Genomic DNA, 24,293 nt, shown 5'->3' on the forward strand with positions numbered 1-24,293 from the left:
CTTGGCACTCCATCTTGCTGATAGACATTTTCAGCAAGAAGACCAGAATTTCACCCAAACTTTATATTTAATCTTTTATCAATTGAATAAGGAATTTTGTATTATTTTACTACATTCTTTTTCACGTAGCCAAGTATACACTTCACATTTCAAAATGTTTTTCAGTTTGAAATTATAAATCCTGTCTAATGTTTAGAATCTGAATATAGTCATGGATTTCTTTTAAAATTCTTTCCAAAATTGATTTTGTATTGATTTCAGAGAAGAGAAAATGTTCCCTCTTTCTGCATGCATATTCTGAGAACTCATTAAAAAGCCTGAAGCAGGCTAATATAGGAAGGAACATTCACCGTCTTTGATCATAGTAAACTACAGACAAATCTAGAGTGATGTCAATATATAAAGATTGTGATGGGGCAGGGAGCAGGACTGTGGGCCACCAACAGTTCTGTCACGTGTATGTCTGACTTGTAAACAAAGCAAATCCTTGGGGTCAGTGTGAGAGGTGTTGAGAGGTAGGTCCAGTTCGGAAAGGAAATTTCAAGAATTGCATAAAGATACTTCAGGAATTGGCTGCAGTCCTAATAAGGAACTGGAGCGGGAATCAGAAGAAACACAATGTTCTTGAGACAAAGTAGTCAGGAGGGAGCAGGCTGTTACTATGGCAGCAGGTTGGGACAGGCCAGGGACTAACATCATGGGATCAGGTGGCTACTGAAATCTGATGTTTTCAAAAGACTTTCTTTAAAACCAAACTTAGTTATTTTTAATCAATTAATCAATTTATGGGAGGCCTTTTCCGCCCCATGTCTACTATTTTTTAAAAAATTTTTGTGTGGGGTGCACCTGGGTGGCTCAGTCGGTTAAGCATCCAACTTCAGCTCAGGTCATGAGCTTGCAGTTTGTGAGTCTGAGCTCCGCATCAGGCTCTGTGCTGACAACTCAGAGCCTGGAGCCTGCTTCGGATTCTGTGTCTCCCTCGCTCTCTGCCCTTCCCCCGCTCATGCTCTGTCTCTCTCTCCAAAATAAATAAACATTTTAAAAAATCAATAATAAAAAAATAATAAAATAAAATTTTTGTGTGTGGAAGAATATGTGCTTCCTAACCAACCTCTTTCCCATGCATGTGGGAAAACAAGCTGAATGAAGAAGAAAGTTCTAAGCAACTTCTTCCACCATAATTCATACCTGATATAGAAAGCGTGAAGATGATTCATAAGAGAGGGCAGATTTTTTTTAAGTTGTATTCTGGTAATAAAATTACAAGTGATCCCAATAAGAAACAAAGAGAGGGCAGAGCTAAAGAGACCAATGTCCTTCAATAGTGAAGTCACTAGAAAGTCACATTTCAGGAGGCAAGGGCAAAAGAGAAGGGTCAGCGGGAGATATCATACAGAGGAAAAAGAGAGAAGGAATTGGTTTGAATCTCTAAAAATGATGTTAAAATACTGAAAACTTTCAAAGAGCTGAAAAATGTCGAGCATGCTAAGAGAGCAAACAAACGTTTTTTGTTATATTAAAAGTAAATAGATTAACAAATTTATTTACCAGCTGCCTGGTCTCCTGATGTAGTATTAACAGATGATGGTAAGATAGAAAGCAGCTCAATTTGGATTTTACATTAGACTACGTCATCAGCAAGCTTGATTTTTATTCTGGAAAGGGTAGGATAAATATTGATAGATGGGTAAGGTATAATAAAGCAGCACCGGGCATCTTTGAAGTGGTCTGGTTCCCTGAGTGTAAAAAACACATATTGTGGTGTGTGTTCCTTAAGAATTTGTAGTACTTTGTGGAATTATGGAGACTGGATAAATATGTTCCTGCTTATCTAAAAACAGATGCAGATGGAGCTTGTCATTTATGGACTAGTGAGCTTGACATGAAATCTAGGCAAATTTCTGGGGTAGAATATTAACAGGTTGAGTTGTGAGCACATACAAGGGGATGTGGAGAATACTAGAAGATCCCACAGGACCCATCAAGAACAAATCATGCCCAACTGATTTCTCTCTCTCTCTCTCTCTCTCTCTCTCTCTCTCTCTCTCTCTCTCACACACACACACACACACACACACACACAGACTAGATTAGTTGATGAAATAAATGTTTCAGATGAATCTGAATTGCAAGAAAGCCTTGCACAAGGTCTCATGATATCCTTGTAGAAGAAATAGAAATGTCTAGAGAGAGTCTGAGGGCAAACTCCCACTCACTGAATGACCTTACCAAAAGAGTACAAGTTAATGCATTTTGTTTGCATTGGGGAGGTCTTTTCAACAGTTTAATTAATAACAAATGGTACCATTTTGATCAGATGTGTGAACTACATGGAAAGGGGAGGGATGCCTAATACATTAAAATGACAGCTTCTTGAAATCGTTTTAAGGGGAAAGTAGCTAGAAAATTTTTTTTAAAAAAAGCTAATTTAACAATTTTACTTGCACTGTGGAGCACTATTAGACAGGTAGCATAAGATGCAAATGTGTTAAAAAAATATGTTACATCTTGAGAAAAGTCTATCAATTAATTTTTTCTGTGAATTGATAAGCACATGAATTAATTTTAGAAGCATAGTCTGGACAATTCCAGGTTCAACTGGAGCATAGTCTGAAAAGCATTGTATTGTACTTGGTAGTAGGTTGCTTATTTATTTACTTACTTACTTACTTACTTACTTATTTATTTTAGAATGAAGACTTTAGAAGAATTTCAAAGGATGAGAAGTGTCCAGTTATAGGAAGGATAAGGTATGTCTGAACAGTATAAACAGGATCTGGATTTTCACTAACCAAGTATTAAACATTAATATTAGCGTTCTGAGAGAGATGCCAGAATTTCAAGTATGAACTTAGGCTCTGTTAAAGGAATACATTAGTTCATGGAACAAAGGGTATGATGGTACCCTCAATATCATGCTGATTTGTTTTGTTCTGAGAACCACATGCCATGAAGGGTATGAATGAACTGGAGTGTATCCAGCAGAGGAGGTCTCAACCTTTTGATAAATCTTTTGGTAAAGAGACTAAATGCTAAGGTCACATGAATGACAATTGGTTAGCCTACGGGCAGGGAGATCATTGCCTTCAATTACTTGAAAGCTGAACTTACAGAAAAGGGATCAATACTACTGTACTCTCAACATGGCCCAACATGCATGTAACCAGTGAAGCTAGGAAAAGCTAGTGAGGCCCACAGCCAAGGTGGAATAATCTCAAAGATGACCACTCTCAGAGCTGGCACATATATTTTTTTTAAGTGCGCAAAGTCCTAGGTTGCAGGTTTTTTTGTTTTGTTTTTTTAAAGAAAGAAGATGGTAGAGCCAAGACACAAAGCCACAATAATCAGAGAGAACCAGAAAGCCAATGAGCAAGGGGTAGCAAAACAGTCAGAAAATGGGAGTGATAAAGTCAGAGGAATTTTAGAGCCACCAGATGACATATGATTCCCCGGGGCCATACTCATGGATATGCCCTGTGCATTCTAAGGGACTAAAAATAAAAACACTGATCAACCCAACCTCCCTGCAGGCAAGTGAGAAGAGATTAGGGAGCTTCTTATCCATAGTTTCAGCACATGGAACAGATGAGAAAAGTTTTGAAGTCTTGACCGAAGAGGGAATCAATTTCCAATTTAGAATATTTTGGGGAAAACAACAACAGAAACAACAAGCAGAGAGGTACCAAAATCAAGCAGCCACATGAAAAGTAGAAACCAAGATTTAAAGTCAAAATGAGAGGAGAATCCAGAAGAGCTATGGGCAAAGAGGATGACAGTGAACAGTAGAGTGAAGGGAGATAAGCTTGAAAGAATGAGGAATCACCGTACCAATACCTATGGTGGATGGATTTTTATGTGGTTTCCCTGTCATTTGGATGGAAAAGCCATGTGCATTTAAAGGGGACAAAATTCTCAGGGGAGAGATTTTCCTGAGGGGAGTCACCTTTAGAACCACCCATTTCCAGGAGAGAACATCAGCCCTCCAACTGTATCTGCTTGACATGTTTGATGAGGTCCAATTACATGAGAAAGAAGGCCAGGCCCATCTGGGATAGCCTGATATGATCCTATTCCAACAGCTTTAAGCTGTCATAGTCTCAGCACCTCTGCAAGGCATGCAAGATCTCAATGTAATGTCCCCACAACTTCTCAGAAAATAATTTGTTGACTGTTAACTCCCATTCCTGCAGAGTACAATTAATTTGATTGAAAGGAGCCAAGAATGGCAGGCTCAGATCCCAAGGCCACTGCAATAAGCCCTGCCCAGGAGACTAGGATCCTTTTCAGTGTAACTGGTGTTGGTGTTGTCTGGGTCTGGGGAAAGCAGGTCAAGTCAGAAGTGAACAAGACCTTCAGCTTCAGAAACAGATATGTTTCTTCTGTTTTTCTTGAAATTAGTTACCAAGCCTATTTAGAGCATAACAGTGGGGAATAAATCACCAGTAGTTTCTAGCCATCTTTGATTATTCTGGAGAGTGAGTCTCACAGCAAAATCACTAACATTTTATCTAATCTCAAGAAGTTACATTTCCTATACTCAATGTCATGTTTTGGGGCTTCCAAACTCACATTCCTTGGGATTTTCCCAAAGAGAATGCTATGTAAACGTCAATGTTTATTCAAGGAATGATTTAACATAATATCCAAACAGATAAGGATCTCTCTGCCCATGAGGTCACGTCAGATCAGATTCATAATCATAGGAAAGTATACGAGAACAGCACAACCTGAAGAGCATTACTCTTTCTGAGTTTCTACTTCTGGAAGGTTGCTTTCTACCCAACACTCTGATTGCTCTCTATAAGCCTGTGGGTACCTAAAAGCATCAACTTCCTTAAAAGCTGTTCATTAAGAGGCACTAGACTAGAAAATGGGGAAGCAGCAAGAGAAGGTAGCAATCCAAAATGATTAAGGTGTACTTATTTATATAGGGCTTTGTTTAGAGCACAAAAAGGGAGCATATATGCTTTTCACGGAACCAAGCATCAGTTACTAAACTCACACGGCTGTACTTCCACTGCATCCTGGTAAGAAAACATCTGCCCCTGGATGACCAATCTGGATTGCCTGAGAAAGATGTGATGGAACAAGGTAGGAGACAGGTCTCCTGAAGCAGGCTGACAGGGACAGAGTTAGTGCTGGTGGTAGGATTCTGAGGTTCGGTGGGAAGCATGGATCTTGGTAAGAAAGAGGACCTAGTTTGAGGCAGAAGAGAACAAAGAGTGGGGGAAACATGGAGAGTGAAAAACAGCAGTAGACTCTATCATGTTTTTCAAGCACAATTCATAGGAAGTAGTCTGTGCCTCACCCAACAGAGGCTGCTCTAGCAGCAGCCATGACCTTGGTTTATGTAAATGTCTGGGCCTACCAGACCAAATCTGAACCTCAGAACTTGCCAGAAGCTCCATAATTTTCATGCTTGAGCTGAATATCGTGTCATTTCTATAGGGAGGCAGAATGCTCTCTTCCCCTTCTTGGCAATGAACAGGGTGCGTTGGAAAGTGAGTTTAACCTTGCTGGCAGTCTGGGTGGTGACCAGCCATGATGATTATACCTGGTATCTCAGGTGATTATGAGGAAAATGGCTTGTTCGGTCAAAATACACCAAATGATATCTGAGAGACATGCTATACCCTCACTTAAAGAGATGGTAATACTGTCCCCTGAGGTTCTTAAGAAATTAGCCCCATGAAATAGGACTATTTATTCAAGCCAAAGAGCTATAACAAAGGCCTATTGGCTTCCAACGATACTCTCTTGGAGCTGATATATGGTAGAATTGGCTCATCGTGGTAGACAATTTCTACACCTTCCTGCATAGAATTGCAAGGGGTAGTGGGCAGTGCCTACCTTTGCATCCAGGAGAAACTTATTTGCATGTATGAATGTCATTTGGAGAAAAGGTACTAAAATACGAAACAGGTACCATCATAACAAGAAATACAAGATTGGTGATCTCTAAAAGTTCTTCTAATATTAACACCAATTTATACATATACTTTCCTTTTAAAAAATGTAATTTATTTAAACAAAAACAAAAACAGTTCACCCGTTTCTCCCACCCCTCCTACCCTGCCTCTGGCAACCACAAATCTGTTCTCTGTTCCCATGAGCTTGCTCCACTTATAAGAGAGATCATATGGTATTTGTTTTTCTCTGTCCGACCTATTTCACTTAGCATAATGTTCTCGTTTCATCCATGTTGTCACAAATGGCAAAACCTCATTCTTTTTATGGCCAAATACTATTATTATATATGTATGTGGTGTATATGTGTGTATATGTGTGTGTGTATGTATGTCACAATTTCTTGATTCATTCATCCATCAGTGGACACTTAGGTTGTTTCCATATCTTAGAATATGGATAATAATGTAAATAATGCTGTGATGACCATGAGTATGCGTATATCTTTTCAAGTTAGTGTTTTCATTTTCTTTGAATAAATATCCAGAAGTAGAGTTGCTGGATCATATGGTAATTCTGTTTTTAATTTTTTGAGGAACTTCTATACTGTTTTCCATAGCGGTTGCACCAATTTACATTCCCACCAACAATGCTCAAGTGTTCCTTTTCTCCGCATCCTTGCCAACATTTCTTATTTCTTATATTTTTGATACCAGCCATTCTGACAGGTGTGAAGTGATATCTCATTGTGGTTTTGATGTGCACTTCCCTGATGATTAGTGATGCTGAGTACCTTTTGATGTACCTGTTGGCCATATGTATGACTTCTTTGGAAAATGTCCATTCAGATGTTTTGCCCAGTTTTTTTTTTTTTTTTAGAGAAAGAGAGAGCACATACGAGTGGGGGAGAGGGACAGAGGGAGAGAGAGAGGGAAACTTAAGCAGGCTCCACACTCAGCACACTCAAGGTGGGGCTTGATCCCATGCCCCCGGGATCATGACCTGAGCTGAAATCAAGAATGGGACACTCAGCCCACTGAGCCACCTAGGCACCTCATTCTGCCCAACTTTTAATCGGATTGTTTTGGATTTTGCTATTGAGTTGTATGAATTATTTATATATTTTGGATATTACTCTCCCACTGGAATATGATTTGCAAATACTTTCTCCCATTCAGTAAGTTACCTTTTCATTTTGTTGGTTTCCTTTGCTGGGCAGAAGCTTTATAGTTTGATGTAGTCCCACTTGTTTGTTTATTTTTGCTTTTGTTGCTTTTTGCTTTTGATGTCAGATTCAAAAAATCATCGCTGAAACCTGTGTCAAGGAAAGTAGTACCTTTGTTTTCTTCTAGGAGTTTTATGGCTTCAGGTCTTACAGTCAGGTATTTAATCTACTCAGGGTAAATTTTGTGTATGGTGGAAGATAGGGGTCGAGTTCCATTCCTTTGCAGGTGACTGTCCAGTTTTCCCAACACTATTTATTGAAGAGACTATCCTTTCCCAATTGTGTATTCTTGACTCCTTTGTTGTAAGTTAATTGGCCATATATGCGTGGAATTATTTCTGGGCTCTCTATTCTGTTCCACTGATCTATGTGTCTATTTTTTTAAGCCAATACCTTACTACTTTAGTTACTATAGCTTTGTAATATAGTTTGAAATCAAGGAACATGAAGCCTCCAGCTTTGTTCTTCTTTCTCAAGAATACTTTGTCTATTCAGTCTTTTGTGGTTCTATACACATTTTAGGGTTTGTTTTTCTATTTTTGTGAAATCTTTTACTTTCATCTCTGAATTTTTAAAAAAATGCTTATTAATCTAAATACATCTCTAATTTGTAAAATTTCAGGCAGTGCATTAAAATGAAGGGGGAATTGGTTAATTTTTAGACATAGTACAGTAATAGTCTCTTGGGCAGAGGTTGATCATTACTTTAAATATTTACATACACGCATGCACATTTACATGTATCTACACCAAGATTCTAAAGGACATACAGAACGATGTTTCTACCCTGCCCTTTGCCCAGGTAGGTGGGCTTTTAGTAACTAGAAGAATAATCTGGTTCTTAGCCTTGGAGATAATGGAAGTACCTTGGCAAAAGACAAAAAGAAAAGAAAACTTTTGTTCTTCTAGAGCAATTGCTCTCAAGCAAGTATACAGCAGAATCACCAGGGAAACACACTAAAAATACAGACCTCAGAGCCCCACTCCCACATATTTTGGGCTCAACAGCTAATTTGTGTCATTATAGGCCCGTAGAGAACTGTCTTTTCCAGTGGTTCCCAAACTTTACACATAGCAGAATCACCAGGAAGTCTTGTTAAATACAGCTTGCTGGGCCCAATCCATTTCTGATCAGTAGGTCTAGGGTAGGACTCAAGAATTTGTATATCCAGTAAGTTCCCTGGTGGTACTCATGCTGTTGGTCTGAGAACTACATTTCGAGAACCATTGCTCCATTTACATCACCAATCAGCTCTCCTAATTTCTGCCTTTTCGCTAAGGGATTAGAGCTCTGATTCAACAGGTGTCACTCACAGATTTGAATTTGTAGTAAATTTCCCAGGTATTTCCTATCAAGGGCTATGCTAAGAAATGCCAATTTATGTCCTTTATTTTTTAATTATATTTATAGTATTAATTTCCTGGTACATCATGTGCACACTTGTGATGCCAGAAATAGTTGTAGTATCAGAACCCTGTTGCAGATTATCCCTACTCTCTGAAGCCCCATTAAAATCTGATTTCCTCCCTGCTCCTTGCCCCTGCTTGCTTAAAATTGCATAATCCATGCCTAGACTGAGCAATGATTTTGAGTGAGCGTCCTCCAATTCCACCATTACTGCAAAATAACTAAATCTAACTATAGAAACTAGTTGGAATCTCCATTGGCTTAGCACCAACATTGATTTCAAGATTGACCCTTGAAGGGTGGATGGCAGGCCAGTAATCATTGGACACCACAGGGATGACAGCGCTCAGGGAGTTCAGTCCACTGAGCTGTGCTGCAACCTAACTTTAACTGAGCCAGAAGGCATTTCTTTAAGAGTAAAGGGGTCTTTTCTTGCTTACATGTCAGGTGGCTGATACATATTTCCTTATTCCTCTCCTTCAAGGAGGAATTCCTCTCCTTCAAGGAATAACCCATCCAACTATGTGGCCTGTGGTTGGCCCATGCACATCTTCCAGGTCTCATTTGTGGGAAGAATGAAGAAATCTAGTAGGTAAAACTCTGTTGAGAAGTATAGGTGCCCCAATAATGGCAGAAGCAGCAGCTGGGCACTGAGCAGGCAAAGTTTTGGGTTCACTGTTGGAGAGTTGAGCCCCTAGGGTGACCGCCATTAAATAAACTGGTTATCTCTAGATGTACACCTTCCTACCTTGTCCTTTAAAGTAAAAAAGACACTACTCTTTATCCCTGCAAAATCTGGTTTAATGCCACCACATCACACTCTGCTATCTGATTCCTTTCAGCCAATGGGATGCATTTTCAAAATGGTGGGCTTCAAGTAAGGGATTTTATCTGAGGTCTGGTAACAATCAACATATAGCCAAGCTAACCAACCACCCTCTGCCAAACTAAAATCTTAAATTAAAGAACATTTAATAAATTCACAAGCCCATTAAATGGTTTCATAAATTTATCTGCTTTCTCCTCTAAGAAGAAAGCATAGAGTTTGAATCCTGGCTCTACCCGTTACTAGTAATGGCTTTGGGCAAGCTAAACTTCTTTGAGCCTCAATCTCATTGCTTAACAAGTAAAAAGCAATGTTAGTACCTTCCTCATAGGATGTTGTGAGGACTCAATGTAATAGATAAATATAGTAAAATTATGTATACAATGTATTTATACAAATAAAGGTAATAAATGTAAAGTACCTCTAACAGTATCTGAAATTTAGTAACCATTCAGTAAGTATTTTATTTATTAACTCAAAATTTTCTATAAATGATACTTCTTTACAGAGACTTGTCCATAATTATTACCAGTGGCCTCCAGGAAGGGAAGTTCTTAAGGGACTCAGTAAACGGCTGACACTGATGTGTAACTCAGTATCAGGCAACTCACTGCTTTATCAAGCACTGCAGAATGGAAAAGTTATGCTGCCTCATTTTCATCACTTAAATACAAATACAAGTATCTGTGCCTCCTCTGTGAGAATCCTAAAAACTGGAAAACCCCAATGACCATATATAATAAAAGGTAGAAGTGACTCAACTAGAAATCTAGGAACTCTCAATCTGAAGTGTTCTGGGAAGACCTGAATATTCCCAGCTCTCCATATTCAGGGGCTTTCCTTATACTCCCTGACCCGTTTATAGAAAATAAATGGCAGCTTTGCCCTTTCAGCTACTCAGTGTATCCCTTAAAAATTTCCACTCAGGGTCCAGTATCAATTATTTACCAAGTTCCTAGGTGACACTGTGACATCATCTCCAGGTGTGCCCAAACACCATCACAGGCATAGTGATTACAGGAAGTAATCGATTTTGACTGTGCCTAGAAATGGATGTCCTCTTTCCAATCAATACTATGGATAATGATTTTTTTTTCTCATTTAAAATTGCCAATGAGTTTCACTCAATTCTAGTTGCTCAATTCCACTTTGGATTATTCTGAGAAGCTTTTTCACATAAGCGTAAGTGTGAAATATCTTGTTAGAGCGGTCTTGCTACATGACCTTCAAATGACTTAACTCAGAGGACAATAGGGTGTTTACTAATAAGACTTGCAAATTCTTGGAGACTTAAGTTGGATGAGAGCAATAGTAGCTTGTCTCCTCCTGAAAAATTCCTGGTGAATTGACATCATCTAACTCTGCCCAGCCAGCTGTCTGTGGATAACTCATAGACCCTGAGGCATTGTGGGTAGTAAGTTTGTATTAAGTAATTACCTGGAATTGAGCCTATTTGAAATAGTATTTCCATTGCCACTTTTATCCATCTATTTCTGTTGACATGAGCATTTTAAGTTTCATCTTTTATTTTTGCACTTCATGTACACGTTGGAACGAATGGCTCTGGGGGCATTGGTTATACTGTAGGCCCAAAAGAATCCTCATTCCTCATTATATACTTTGCTCATTTTGATAGTGTAAATCCATCCTCCTTTAAATCATTTCCCTAACAGGTGCCCAATTTCTGATACTAGCCATCGACGTGTGAACAATACTGCCACCCTCAGGGAGTCCTGGAAAATGCCTTTGGACATGAAAAGTTGTTTACATTGGTATGAGGCTGAGGAACCCGCAAGAAATAAATGAAACAATATTTGTTTGAGCTGCAAACTGGGAAAGAAAGGACTATATTGTTGAGATGTCCCAACAATTATGAGAGGGAATTTTAGTTGTTTTAACAACAGCTAAATGAAAGCAGGCATTTTATGAGAGCTTTTGGGGGTTTCCAGGAGAGTGGGATCAATGCATCCCCTCCAAATACTTGAGCAGCGACTCACTGATGAAATGTCAGCTGGTCACAGTCTGCTCATTGTGTGACACCCTTGCCTGGGGTACATGTTTCACTGCGGAAGTCCCTTTTGTCACCAAGGTCACTTTGAGATCCCTCCCTCCCCGGTTTTCTTTTGTGGTTGAATGTCACCAGTGTTCTGATGACCACATGTTGGTATGTGATCAAAAGACATTTTTAACCCACTCAGTTGGTTTGCAAATTAACAGCAGCCCAGAGAAGCATAGAAGAAAAATCTCTTTAGAGAAAAATCTTGATATTCAAAATCTGGAGGAAGGGTTCTTCCCTTTGATCTCTGAGCAGCCAAAGACTCCAATACCCAAAGAAGGCTCTTGATCTATATAAGGAGCACCCTTTCAGGTCAGCTGCAGCAAGATGAGATGACATCCGTTAGGCAAGTTGGGCCGGTTTCCATGTTGTCAGACGACCGGGCACAGCGTCCAGGAAAGCGGGTTACTAGCAGTTTCCCTTGCCACACGCCGCTGGCTCCCTCCTCTTTCAACTACCATGGAAAATATGAAAAATATTTAGGCAAGGCCAGCACCACCCCTAAACAGCAGTAAGAACCAGCCTACCCCACACCCACCTTCGCCCACACCCACCTTCAGTTCTGTGCTGGAAATTTCACCAATAAAGAGGATGAGCTTTCATTTTTACCACTTGGCTACATTGTTTTCAAGGTTTTGTTTACCAAGCTGTACTTGAGTAACAATTTTTCATCCTTTTGTACATCAAAGATTAATAGAAATTCCAAGCAAGACTTCTGTTTTGTTTAGCTCATGTAGCATTATCACAGGCAAACATTCTTTCATCTTTTGATTTTGAAACTGCCTTTGCTGAGCGCAAGAAGCCCAGAAACCCTAGAGTGCTATAAGGTATCAGGAGTCATGAATTCTTTTTAGGTTGTCATGAGCTCCTTTCAGAACCATTCTTGAAAGCAAGCTTTACATCAGCATGAAGAAGACCAAAGGACCCCAGAGTCCTAGTGTGCTGGGCAGGGAATTTCTGAAAATCAGCGAAGGCAGTTATGGAAGAACTGAGGCAGAGATAAAGGGACAGAGGACCAAAGACAAACTTCACTAGCTACACATTCATCACAGGACATTCTACTCACAGATCTTAATCTCAGTGGCAATGGGTATTCAGAAAGTCGACAATATCAGTGTCTAGAATGGTGCCCGACTCGTCATCAGTGCTCAATAAAGATTTACAGGTGTATAAACTTTGGGTGGGGCCAGGCAGGGCAGGAAGGTGGAGAAGAGAAGAGTGACTTGTTGGTTCTTATATTTGATGTTTTATGTTCTCTAAATTTGCCATAATAGAAAAATAATAAACTTTGTTTAAAAAAAAACAAAACAAGAGAGAAAGAAACTAATGTGGCTGTTTAATTAGCAGGAGAGCCCAGGACCCTGGCAGCAGGGCATAAAATGACTTTTCCAAAGCAGAGGTTCAGCCCCACACAGCAATGAGCCCAGGCAACCCGATTATCAACCCAGATCATCGTTATTTGTCTTTCATCATTTTTTTCATCTGTGGAAATCACTGATGCTCCCATGAAAAAGTATGTTGCAAAGCTATTAGAGAACAGAATACGATCTTATGATGCCAAATAATTAGCTTGAAATATGTCTGATACAGCATTTTAGCTGAAGAATTAAGTGTCATTCTGGAGAATTATAGCATGCAGTAACGCTTAGAGTTGCAAAACAAAATGACACAGTGGAGGAAAAAAAACGTTTCTTTCTTCCTTTATTACATTTGGCTCAGCATATATATTGAGTGCTTGATGTGTTTACTTATCCTAATGATCACACTGAATCCCCTCAGAAGGCATAATTTGAAGCCTTGCGTTTTAAATGTAACTGACCGAGGTCTCTTAATTCAGTTATTCAGAATGACAACGAGTCCTCTGTCTGTCGAGTGCTGAACAGAACCCTGGCCATACAGGTGCCCAGCTCACATGAAGCTGAAGGTGGTGGTTACTTGTCAACTGACATCTGGATGAACATGAGCAAATGAAAGGCACCCAGAAAACCGAGGCTGAACGCTTCATATTACATAAAATATGGTATGTAAAAGTGATGCATGTGGATTAGCTGTTGTGTTGTTATTTTAAACCCCTTGACCAATGATCATTATAGAAGTGAGAAAGAGTATCAGAAAATGAGAAAACGGATGGACTTAGGGCCAAATGTTAACTCTACTCTCCTTGGCTGCTGTCTTTCTTCCATTCATTCATCCATCCATCCATCCAATCGCACCAGTTATTCATAAATTCTGCAGATATTTATGGCACAGTACAATGAGTTGGTTTCTAGAGACAGAATGATGACAGTGCAGTTAGAAGGCTTTTCTCTTCCTTGTCAGAGGTAAAGATTCTGGCGGCTAGTAAGAAACCAGATTTGAGGGGCATCTGGGTGGCTCAGTCGGTTGAGCGTTCGACTTCGGCTCAGGTCATGATCTCATGGTACGTAAGTTTGAGCCCCGCATCATACTCTGTGCTGACAGCTCGGAGCCTGGAGACTTGCTTTGGATTCTGTGTCTCTTTCTCTCTCTGCCCCTCCCCCACTCATGTGCGTGCTCTCTCTCTCTCTCTCTCTCTCTCTCTCTCTCTCTCAAAAATAAATAAACATGAAAAAATTTCAAAAACAAGAAAACAGATTTGGAAGGTTGATCCATTTCTGTAAATGAACTGGGGCCACAGCTATGCTTTCATGAACTCCCATTTTAGGATCTGTGAAGTTTTCCTATATGAAAAATAGTAGGAATCTACTTTTATTCTCTGAAGGGTATTATGTTTGAAATATTTCTTAGGCTGTATCTTAGACTGAAAGCTGTAAATGGCTATAAACTCCGTGACTGACACTGCAGGTCCTTAGGAATTGACACGCCAGCCCCTTCTCTAACTGACCTGCACAGATTCCCACTGACTCTCCGTGACCACGTGACCACTGCTGCCGCCTTTGAGTAAATGGCTTTGGACTTTTCCCAGATGGGCAACTTGTGTCTCCTGCCTTAGGTTCAGATGCCATGGGGAAACACATGAGGAGCTCGAAAGCACCACTCCCCCTCAGCTTGTAGTCCCAGTAATCTTAGCTGCGTTGAGAATTTGCCCATGACAGTATTTGAGCTCTCCATCCCCTGCTTTTTATCAGAGCAAACCCAACACTCAACAGGACTACAAGTTCATCTTCATGGACTGTCTATGTCGGCTGCTTTCTTATAATCTTGATGTAGCTTTCTGTTATTATGCTATTCTAAACTGCCATTATTTCTTGTATTTCTTGTATTTTCTTTATCCTGAAAATAGAATGCATTTTTCTCCTATCTTCTCTGATTGTATATGGTGGAACTATATTTGACCATTTGGTGTAGTCCACTAACCTAATATGTACAATATTGAGGAAAATTGGAAAGCTTTTCAGATTTATAGGTGTTAGAGCAATATGATGACAGAATTTCAGAAATAGCCTCTTCCCATTTATGGGGCTCAAGATGGAATTAGTTTTCAGAGCTGTGACACAGATTGGCTTTTATGAGAAGACATCCCACGATTTATGGTCTTGAAGAAAAAATATTGACTGAGGTGAAGACAAGGTCAGTATTTACACCAAAGAAATATGCCTGAGGATATACATTTCTGTGGTATTTTCTCCATTCAAGAGTGTGACGATAATACCATAATTGTGGGTTTGGTTTCCTTTTTGGTTATATTGAGCTCAAGGACCAAAGGACAGGGAGGAAGAGGAGAGGGAAGGGGAAGGAGGATGAGTTTTCACAGATTCTATATATTGAAGGCAGTAGTTAATAATATATGCCTTATAGTTACCCATTGACTCCATATGTATTTATAGAATCTACTCTATTCCAGGTCCTATGTTAGGTGCTAGAGATAAAATAGTGAATGAAGCAGACATAACCTCTTTTTCTTATGAAGGGCTCAGCGTAGTGAGAAAGAAAAACATAGAACAAATTATAAATGGGAAGCTAATTATGAAAAAGGAAGTATAGGTAACTGCTACAGGAATATTTGATGTAGGTCCTGACCTAGTTGGAAGGGAGAGGCAGAGAAAGGGGGAAAATAGGAAACAACCTCTCATGGAACTGAAGTTATAGTTGAGGTATGAAGAGTCAGTCCTAGTTCAGCCAGGCAAAGGGTGGATTGAGTCTGGGAGTGATGGAGCAAAGACAGAAAAGTCTCCACAGATGGAGAAAGACCAGACAGCATGCCCTTGTAGTCCTTTAGTCTAGTACACAGGTCAGCATACTTTGGTCTGTAGGCCAAATTGATCCTGTGTCTGTTTTTATAAGTTTTATTGGAACCCAGCCATGCCTAGTCACTAATGTATGGCCTAAGGCCATTTTCACATTACAGGACGAGAGTTGAATAGTTGCACAAAAGAGACTGTGTGGCCTGCAAAACCTAACATATTTATGACATAGTCTGAAAAAAAAATGCCAACCTCTAGTCTAGAGTAAGCGATTTAGTCATGCATAGTAATACTAGGTGCTGTAACAAACCACTCCAAAGTCTCAGGTACTCATTTGATAAAAGTTTTTCTCTTATATCACAGCTTTGTGAGCAGCTGACCTAGGTAGCTGTTGTCTGACTAGTGAAGCAGGGATGTTATCTTGAGGTTTGGCCCTCCGCTCTCCAAGGGTCCTATACATCCAGCTGTGCAGATGGGGGGCAGAAAATGTAGTCAAGGATGTGAAATGCTTTAGTTGCCAGGTCTGGGGGTATTGTACATCACTCTTCATGCCCATTAGTCATGTAGTCCCACCCAAATCCAGGGAAGGCTGACAAAGTAAGTTTTCTGTGTGCTTGGGACGGAAAGAAGATGTGCTGGGGAATACAGAGTGGTGCTTCTGCCACAGCGAACAAGACATGTTTAAGGAACTGGATAAAAGGACTCCTGCGTGACTGAATTTGGATGGCGTGAGATGAGGCTGATAGACAGGCAGAGGCCAGATTGTGTGGGGCCCTGCGAACCATGTCAAAGATTTTAACTCAGTTCTGAATTATCAGCTGTATTACTCTGATGAGTTATGCCACCCAGCAGATCTGATCCTCTGCTTCTTCATCAGTGAAACTTACGTTATAGACTTGGGTAGATGCAAAGGGATAAAATAAGTCCAGCTCTTAGAGTATCACGTAGCACACAATAAGCATGCAATAAATTATAGTTGTTACCATCAAAGCAGAGGAAACTTCCACCTCCCTTCCCCCGAACCGAACTTTTCCACCCCAAATTGCAGAAGTCCCTGAACTGCAGAAGACTCTTTGCTGAATATCACCAAGCCTTATCCCATAAGAAAGATAATTGAAGCACTCTGAATCATTTTTCTACCATTCCATTGGCTTCTGCAGATTAGCAACCATCTTTTCAAGGACACATCGGCCTAGAGAAAAATCAGATTCCCTCTACCCAGAGTTACTATTCTGTGAACTAAAATAACTGCTTTCCCAAATCCTTTACCATTCCTGGATCCAGAAAAGATGTCAACTGAAGCCCAGAAAAATATGTATATTTGTACATGTACACACACACACATACACACACACATATACACACACACACACACACACACACACCTGAAAAAGGCAAAGCTAGAGTGACAAGACCCAGCTCATCACATGTACTCAACATCCTACCTCTGTCCCCATCCTAAGGTTATTTTTTTGTTTATCAGCTTCAGAATCCATTTTGAGCTCTGTATTTCCTGCATCACTTAAAAGGAATGCTCCTGGCCTCAGGTCTCCTTACTCTGAAGGAAGAAGGGTTTTTCCAAAGTCAGGAAAACACATTGAAAACAAAAAAGGAAAGATAGAATAATGTGGAGAAATAGCAACAATTTTGAAAAATAAGAGTAATGGGAAGGGATGGGTCAAACATATTAAAAGATGTTATGGAATAATGGTGTGGTACTGACACAAGAATGGGTAAGCATCAATTGAAAAAAACATGAAAGTAAGCCTTTAATATTTGCAACATAATTCAATGAGGAAAGGGAAGATAATAAATTATAGTAGATTATAGTAGTATAAATCATTAGCAATTTGGAGGAAAACATACTCTCACTCATAACACACACACACACACACACACACACACACACACACACACACACAGCAGGAGAATGTTGTGATTAAGACGGCAGCATCTATAGCCAGCATGTCCTGGATTAAACACCAGATCTAATCTGTTTAGCTGTGTTATTTAATCTTGCAAATTACACAATCTCTTTGGTCCTAGTTTTCCTTCTATACACAGTGGGGGCGATAACAGAATTTACCTTCCAGGGTTGTTATGAGGATTGAGTGAATTAAAACATGCAAAGCACTTAGAACAGTTTCCAACATACAATAAGCATTCAATATATGTTAATCATTGTGATGGAGGGAAAATCATAATTTAAAAAAAGTCACTTTCATTTCAATGTATTCAACATTCATTTCATTGTATACTGCAAATGAGGCTCTAAGTAATAAAACAAAATGGCTAAGACGTGGCCCTGTCCTCAGAGACAGGAGCTTACAACCTAATATCAGTTAGGAGTATGTCTGCTCATCTTATCCTTCCTTCCTCATCCTTCTCCAAGGTGAATTCTTGGGCAGAATTAGAGTTGCCCAGCACAGCTTGAACATATTGCAGACCTAATTTCTTGTTCATGTCACTGAAAATACATCCTGCAATAAATTCATTTTGTTCTGTATATATGTTGTCATTCATCATTGCAGTACTATACTTAAGGGAAAACAGATTATGAATAGTGTAATAACTATGACTAATAATAAACAAGGCTATTTGTTTCTTGCTCTAAGGGAAATAAATCAGGCAGAAGTTGCATTCCCTGCTCTACCCTCAACCCCCAAAAGAGAGTTATCTGTTACTGGAAAGTATCTACAGTTTCAAAAATGCAACTGTGTCTCCCAAAACCAGGACAAATTACATCAACACTACAGAAAATTTCCAAATATTTCAGTATCTTTGCAGAGAATGTAGGATATGTCCCAATGCCAGCTTCGTAATTCATCAGGATATATTCATAGCAAGTAACACTCGGAGAAGTCTTCCTTCTGGCTTTAAATCTCTTTCACCACCCCCCTCTTTAGAGCCCATCACACAGTAACTTAACTAGACCAGTTGTTCCTTTAGCATTAGGGAAATGACACTTCCCGTATTCTCAGAATTTTCCTGTGTGATGAGTCTGCGAATCACATCACCTGTCTTTCTGTACTTGCTTCTCCATCAGGTTTATGCTCCTTCCTTGAGGACTCCGAGTAGTGACATAGAGATGTGGAGGGAGTGGTAGGCTACAAGTCACAGGTCTAGTGGGGAAGAATTTGCCTCTTACCCAGCTCAGAATTCTCTGGGACTTGGCATCCTTGTGGTAAAAGAAAAGGGTATAATACAATGCTCTTTAAAGTCATTTCCAAATGTAACTCTCCGCGATATGAATTTCCTGTACGTTTTCATCCTTGGCCTGAGCCTGGGTCAATCATTAGTCTAGCTATTTGCTTTGGAAGCCTTATCCTCACCCCAGTCCACTTCTTCCAATCTGAGTGAAAGTTTGTCCAAGAATTCACCTCTCCCAGACACCATGGTCCTCACGTATTCCCTTGCGTCCTATTCTATGTATCTGGATATTTCTCCATTCACTGTGGAATGGCTGCAACCCAGACACTAAGTCACCATTCTGGATAACTAGTAACGTTCAGCTAATCACTAAACAACTTTTCTAAGACTACTCTGTTTTCTTACTTGGAAATAAAGATATCATGATCTATTCTTAGTTCACAGGATTATTGTGACTTGGGGAGAAAATGGAATGAATTGTGAAAACTGCTACCCAAATGGAAATGAAATGGGGACTATTATTAGAATTCCTTTCCCTGAAAAATAAGACATCTATCAGCCACATGAGGGTAACTTCAATATTATTATCACTATCACAGAATTAATGATATTAAATTCTTGGTGATCTTAGAGTTTGAAAACTTATTTTACACTTTGGGCATTGGAAATCTAGAAACCCTATGGCTTGACATTGACTAAGTGTGCCCTATTGCTTTCCTATACCAATCTTCTGAGTGGTTGGCCACACTCAAAGAGAATTGCCTCTGCCTTTTAATGTAATTACAGTGCGATTACAAAAGCGCATATAATATTGCTAAGGCTGACCTTGTAAATTAAACATCAATTTTTTATTTGCAGTAAAGAAACTAAACAAAACATACCAAAAATATAGCATGACTCTGATTCCAATGCACTGTTGATGGAAATCTCATCTCTCACGTTTTTAGTGGTCACCTTTCATCAGGCCATATACATTTATCACTCTCTCTTTGTTTACATCTTCTTCCTGTCGTTCACAGACTTACTGCACTCTTTCCATACTGTAGGATTAATTTCTTCCTTTCAACCTAGGAAGAAGTGAGTTGATGCAAACTTATCAATGAAATAAAATAATATTTTCAAAAGAATGTATATGCTTCACTGAATTGCAATTAATTTAACATTAACTTTCCCCATCTCTCTCCTCTTTGCTGCCACACTCCTTCAAAGAGTATTCTGTAAGAGCAGCTCCAGTTCTTCTCGGAGAGGTCTCACTCAGAGGTCACCAATGACCACGAATTGACAGATTTAATGACCCTGTAATACCTACCCTCTATGACCTGCAATTTTTTAGATGAATGACTATCCCTTCATTCTGAAACTTTAACCTCTCTTGGCTTTCGTAACAGACATCCTCCCTACCTAACATCCATTCTGCCTCACCCTCTTTGGTTAGCAGCCTTGCACTCTGTGAGACAAAAGAAGGATCAATGAGTTCCCAATCTCTACTTTCTATGATAGTGATCAGTTCAGAAACCCAAGCCTAATGCAAGCAGCATACGGAATTCTCCTGGCCAGAGGGATTGGTTCAAGAACAGGTACGTCAAGCCAATAAAATGGAAGGGCAAGATTGGTAGGTTTTGGGGATAAGACGTTTCCTCACTTTTGAGAGAAAAACCACTGGAAGAAAGACCTTGGTCTTATGTGGATGGGGAGTCCAGAACTGCTTTAGCCATTTTCCCAGCAGTCATCTCTGATGAACGCAGCACCCAGAGAAGGGCATTTCTGAGAGAATCAGAAAGAAATGGATTTGTGATTAAAATACCCATTCTCTGTCTGCTCTAGTTACCCCTGGAGGTTTTTGTTGTTGTCATTGTTGTCACATGAGCAGATAAGTCCCTCTATCACTATACTCATTTTGAGTGTGACTGTTAATTACAGCTAAAGGCATTGTAACTAACATGATTTCCACAACACTGTTCTCATCGTACCCTTCTTACCATACAAATAATTCTTTTTGACCATGTCTTATGCTGATTCCTCTCTCCCAACCATCCCTTAAATATAGTATGTCCCAGCATTCTGTTCTTAGACCTCTCTACTTTCTCTATTCCCCTTCCTTGCTTCAATTTTTACCTACTTTAAGAACTCCATAATCAGTAACACCAGCTCGGACTTTTCTTCTGAGCTTAAGACATGGATTTTCAATTATTTCCTATATATCTTGTCTTTAAATGTGCCATCATGAGTAAGCTGAATATGTCTAACACTACATGCAAGCTTTGTTCCTACCACCCTTTTCATGTATTTCATAGCCTAGTTATATGGCACCACCATGACTTACCTTCAAAACCAGAAACTTCATTTTCCCCCTTGGCTGCTCCCTGTCTCCTATCCCTCACAACCATAAGGTCCTGCCAGTTCTAACCTCATAAATATCCCCTCCTTCTTTGTAAGGCACACTCTTCATTGGTCTAACCCATTACTTCACCATTTTCATCTGAACTTGCTTCCTTCCAGCCTATCCTCCACAGTGCAACCAGTTATTTCTCTCAAATATAGACCCATGTGAAAGTGTAAAATGCCATTTCCCTGCTTAACATTATGTAATAGCTTCCCATTATCTATAAAGTTTATGCAACTTAGCTGTCTCTATAAAGCCTTCCCCAACTATATGAGAGCTTACCTATTCATTCCTACCTTCAATCACTCCCTAACAGTCCTTACCATCCCCCAAGTAAACACAAACCTGTATGCTTCTATCTAGAAGTAGAGTATTTCCCTTTACCTTGAATACTTTTCCCTTGTTTCTGAAGCTGGTGCTATTTTTGCTCATTTTTCATGGCCCAGATAAAAACATGAAATTTTTATTCCTGACCACCCAGGCAAATTTCACTATTCCCTTATCTTTTGTAACTCTGGGAACATAACTATAGTACAACGTAACATATGCTCTGACAGATTAATGTTTATTAATGTGTGCTGAATGTCCCCTAGTTTGTTCTTTCGTAAGGCTATGAATCAAGGCTTTTGATTTTTAATTCGTTAAGAGCTACTGCATGATCTGACACATAAAAGATGCTCAAAAATTATTTTTCAATTGAAAGAATGAAGAAAAGCAAGGAAAATCACAGGATTTGTAGTTAGCTATTGTTTCCTCATCTGTAAAATGATACAAGTTTAGATGAGCCTGTATGTTTCTTCCTGCTTTAAAAAACTTTCCATGATTTCATGAAAATATTACCAGCAGCAACCCAGTAATTCTCTCATAATATAGTAACCTAATACTACATTTCACAAACCACACTTTGGTCAGTCAAGTAGGAATTCAAAGATGGAAATATTTTTCTTTTTCTTAAAATGTGTTCTCCAATTGTTGGATAAAATGTATTAGTTCTGGAAAGAAGCCAATACTAGTCTTGGAGAAGAGTTAAGAGCCAATAGAGACATTATTTCTAATTATATTAAAAGCATCTTGTAAATTTCCATCAGTTTTACCTTAATTTCTCTCCATTAATCACTGAAGGGCAAGTGTTTGGTCTGTTGTGGCTAAAATCTGGATGTAGAATATATCTTAATCTCCTCAAGCCTTTGTCAATCAAAGACATTCACATTTCCAAACATGCAAATACACACACATCCACACACATCCACACAAACACATTCATCCAAAGATAGGATTTGAAATTAAAAAGTAGCTTAATGTAAGAGGGAAAAAGGTAAGCATACACTTTGGGGTAAGGGATCCAAGTCGATGATAGATGGTGACCGTAGGAACCAAAATAGTCTCCACGTTTCTTCTCTGGGGCCAGGCAAGGGGAGGATATCATTGTTAGACTGAAAAATCAAGTCATAAGGTCTAATTCTGGCTCTGCCATTAACATATTCTGTGACCTTGGTTAAGTCGATTATTCCCTAGGATCTATTCTTGGACCAGGTTAGCCACTCAAAATCTACCTATTTATTGCAGTGTGGTTCCTTCCAAAGTTAACCTTCACTGACTTTGCTTTTAATATTATGCCCTTGGTTTTTATGAAGGGCCATTTCAAAAAACAATAACAAAAATTATTTTTATTCTAATTCTTATAATAATATGAATTATTCTACTTCCAATATAAGTATAAATTTTATACATGAGAAGGCACTAGAGATGATATTTATTTCCTTCTTATGAAATTCCATATGAAAAAATGCTCATAGAATTTAATTACAGGAAAACTGCCTCCTCTTTCTCAATCTTATCATAACAGGTATATGTTAATACATTTCATATTTTCCCTGCTACCAGAATACCCAAAACCTCTCTTCTCTTTCTATTTTGACTTTAACTCTAATTACAAAAATAATATAAGCTTATTATATATACATACATACATACACACACACACACACACACACACAATTCTGTAGCCCAAAGTTAATCATTTTAATATTTTAATAGATACCACTCAAATTTTCTTCTAGGTAACTTTTTACCTAAGTGAGATCAAACGCTGTGTGCAATTTTGTGTACCTTTTTTTGGAATAACATTATTTTAGCACTTTCCCATGTCATTAGCAAAATTGCTTCAAATATGCCATTATTAAAGATAGTCAAAACGATAATAACAGCTTCCATGGTGAGCATTATGCTCTTTTCCCCTTTCTCCAAAATCCACCTTTTGTGGTAAGTGACTTTAAATATTTCATGAAAGCAGCCTCGGAAATATCCTAATTGCAATGATTATCTTATTCTAATATCTTCTACCATGTGTACAAACTCCAGAGAGAAGGTATAAAAAGTGTTTTATTTCCGTTGTGATCAACTTGTTAACTACTTTGATTAAGTCCTCATACATAGTTTTTTATTAGGAATGACTTAGAAATACATAAATAAAAGAAGATTCATTTGACTTGACTCTTTAATGAATCCATAGGGGCTCCTCAGGAGGACTTCTTTCTTTTCCAAGCGTTATAAACCATGTATTCAATATGCTGTTGTAGATATTTCCTCCCCTGTACATGACTTCTGAAATCTTTCTTTTTCTTCCTTTTGTTTATCTTTACTCTTCTAGCATATCTTCGGCTTTTTAATTTCTCAAAGATCAGTAAGAATTGTTGTATAGTCCTTTCATTATCTTTTAGAGCAATCAGCATTCTTGATTAAAAAAAAACAAAATCCATTCTAGCTCATTTGGCAGAAATTTATTAAAGAGTACTTACTAATTGAATTTGTTTTTTTTTTTAATTTTTTTTAATGTGTATTCATTTTTGAGAGACAGAGCATGAGCGGAGAAGGGGCAGAGACAGAGAGGGAGACACAGAACCTGAAGCAGGCTCCAGGCTCTGAGCTATCGGCACAGAGCCTGACACGGGGCCCGAACTCACGAACTGGGAGATCATGACCTGAGCCAGAGTCGGATGCTCAACTGACTGAGCCACCCAGATGCCCCAATTAATTGAATCTGTTAAAAGGAGCTTTTAGAATTTTTATAAGGGTTAGAGAAATGGGTGTGGAAGCTAAGCAGACCACAACAATATGCAAATAGTTGGGGGCAGCAAGGGAAACGGTGCTGGGAAGGCTGTTGGTTATCTAATGA

Source organism: Panthera leo, chromosome B1 (genome assembly GCF_018350215.1).
Source record: "Panthera leo isolate Ple1 chromosome B1, P.leo_Ple1_pat1.1, whole genome shotgun sequence".
Classification (NCBI taxonomy): Eukaryota; Metazoa; Chordata; class Mammalia; order Carnivora; family Felidae; genus Panthera; species Panthera leo.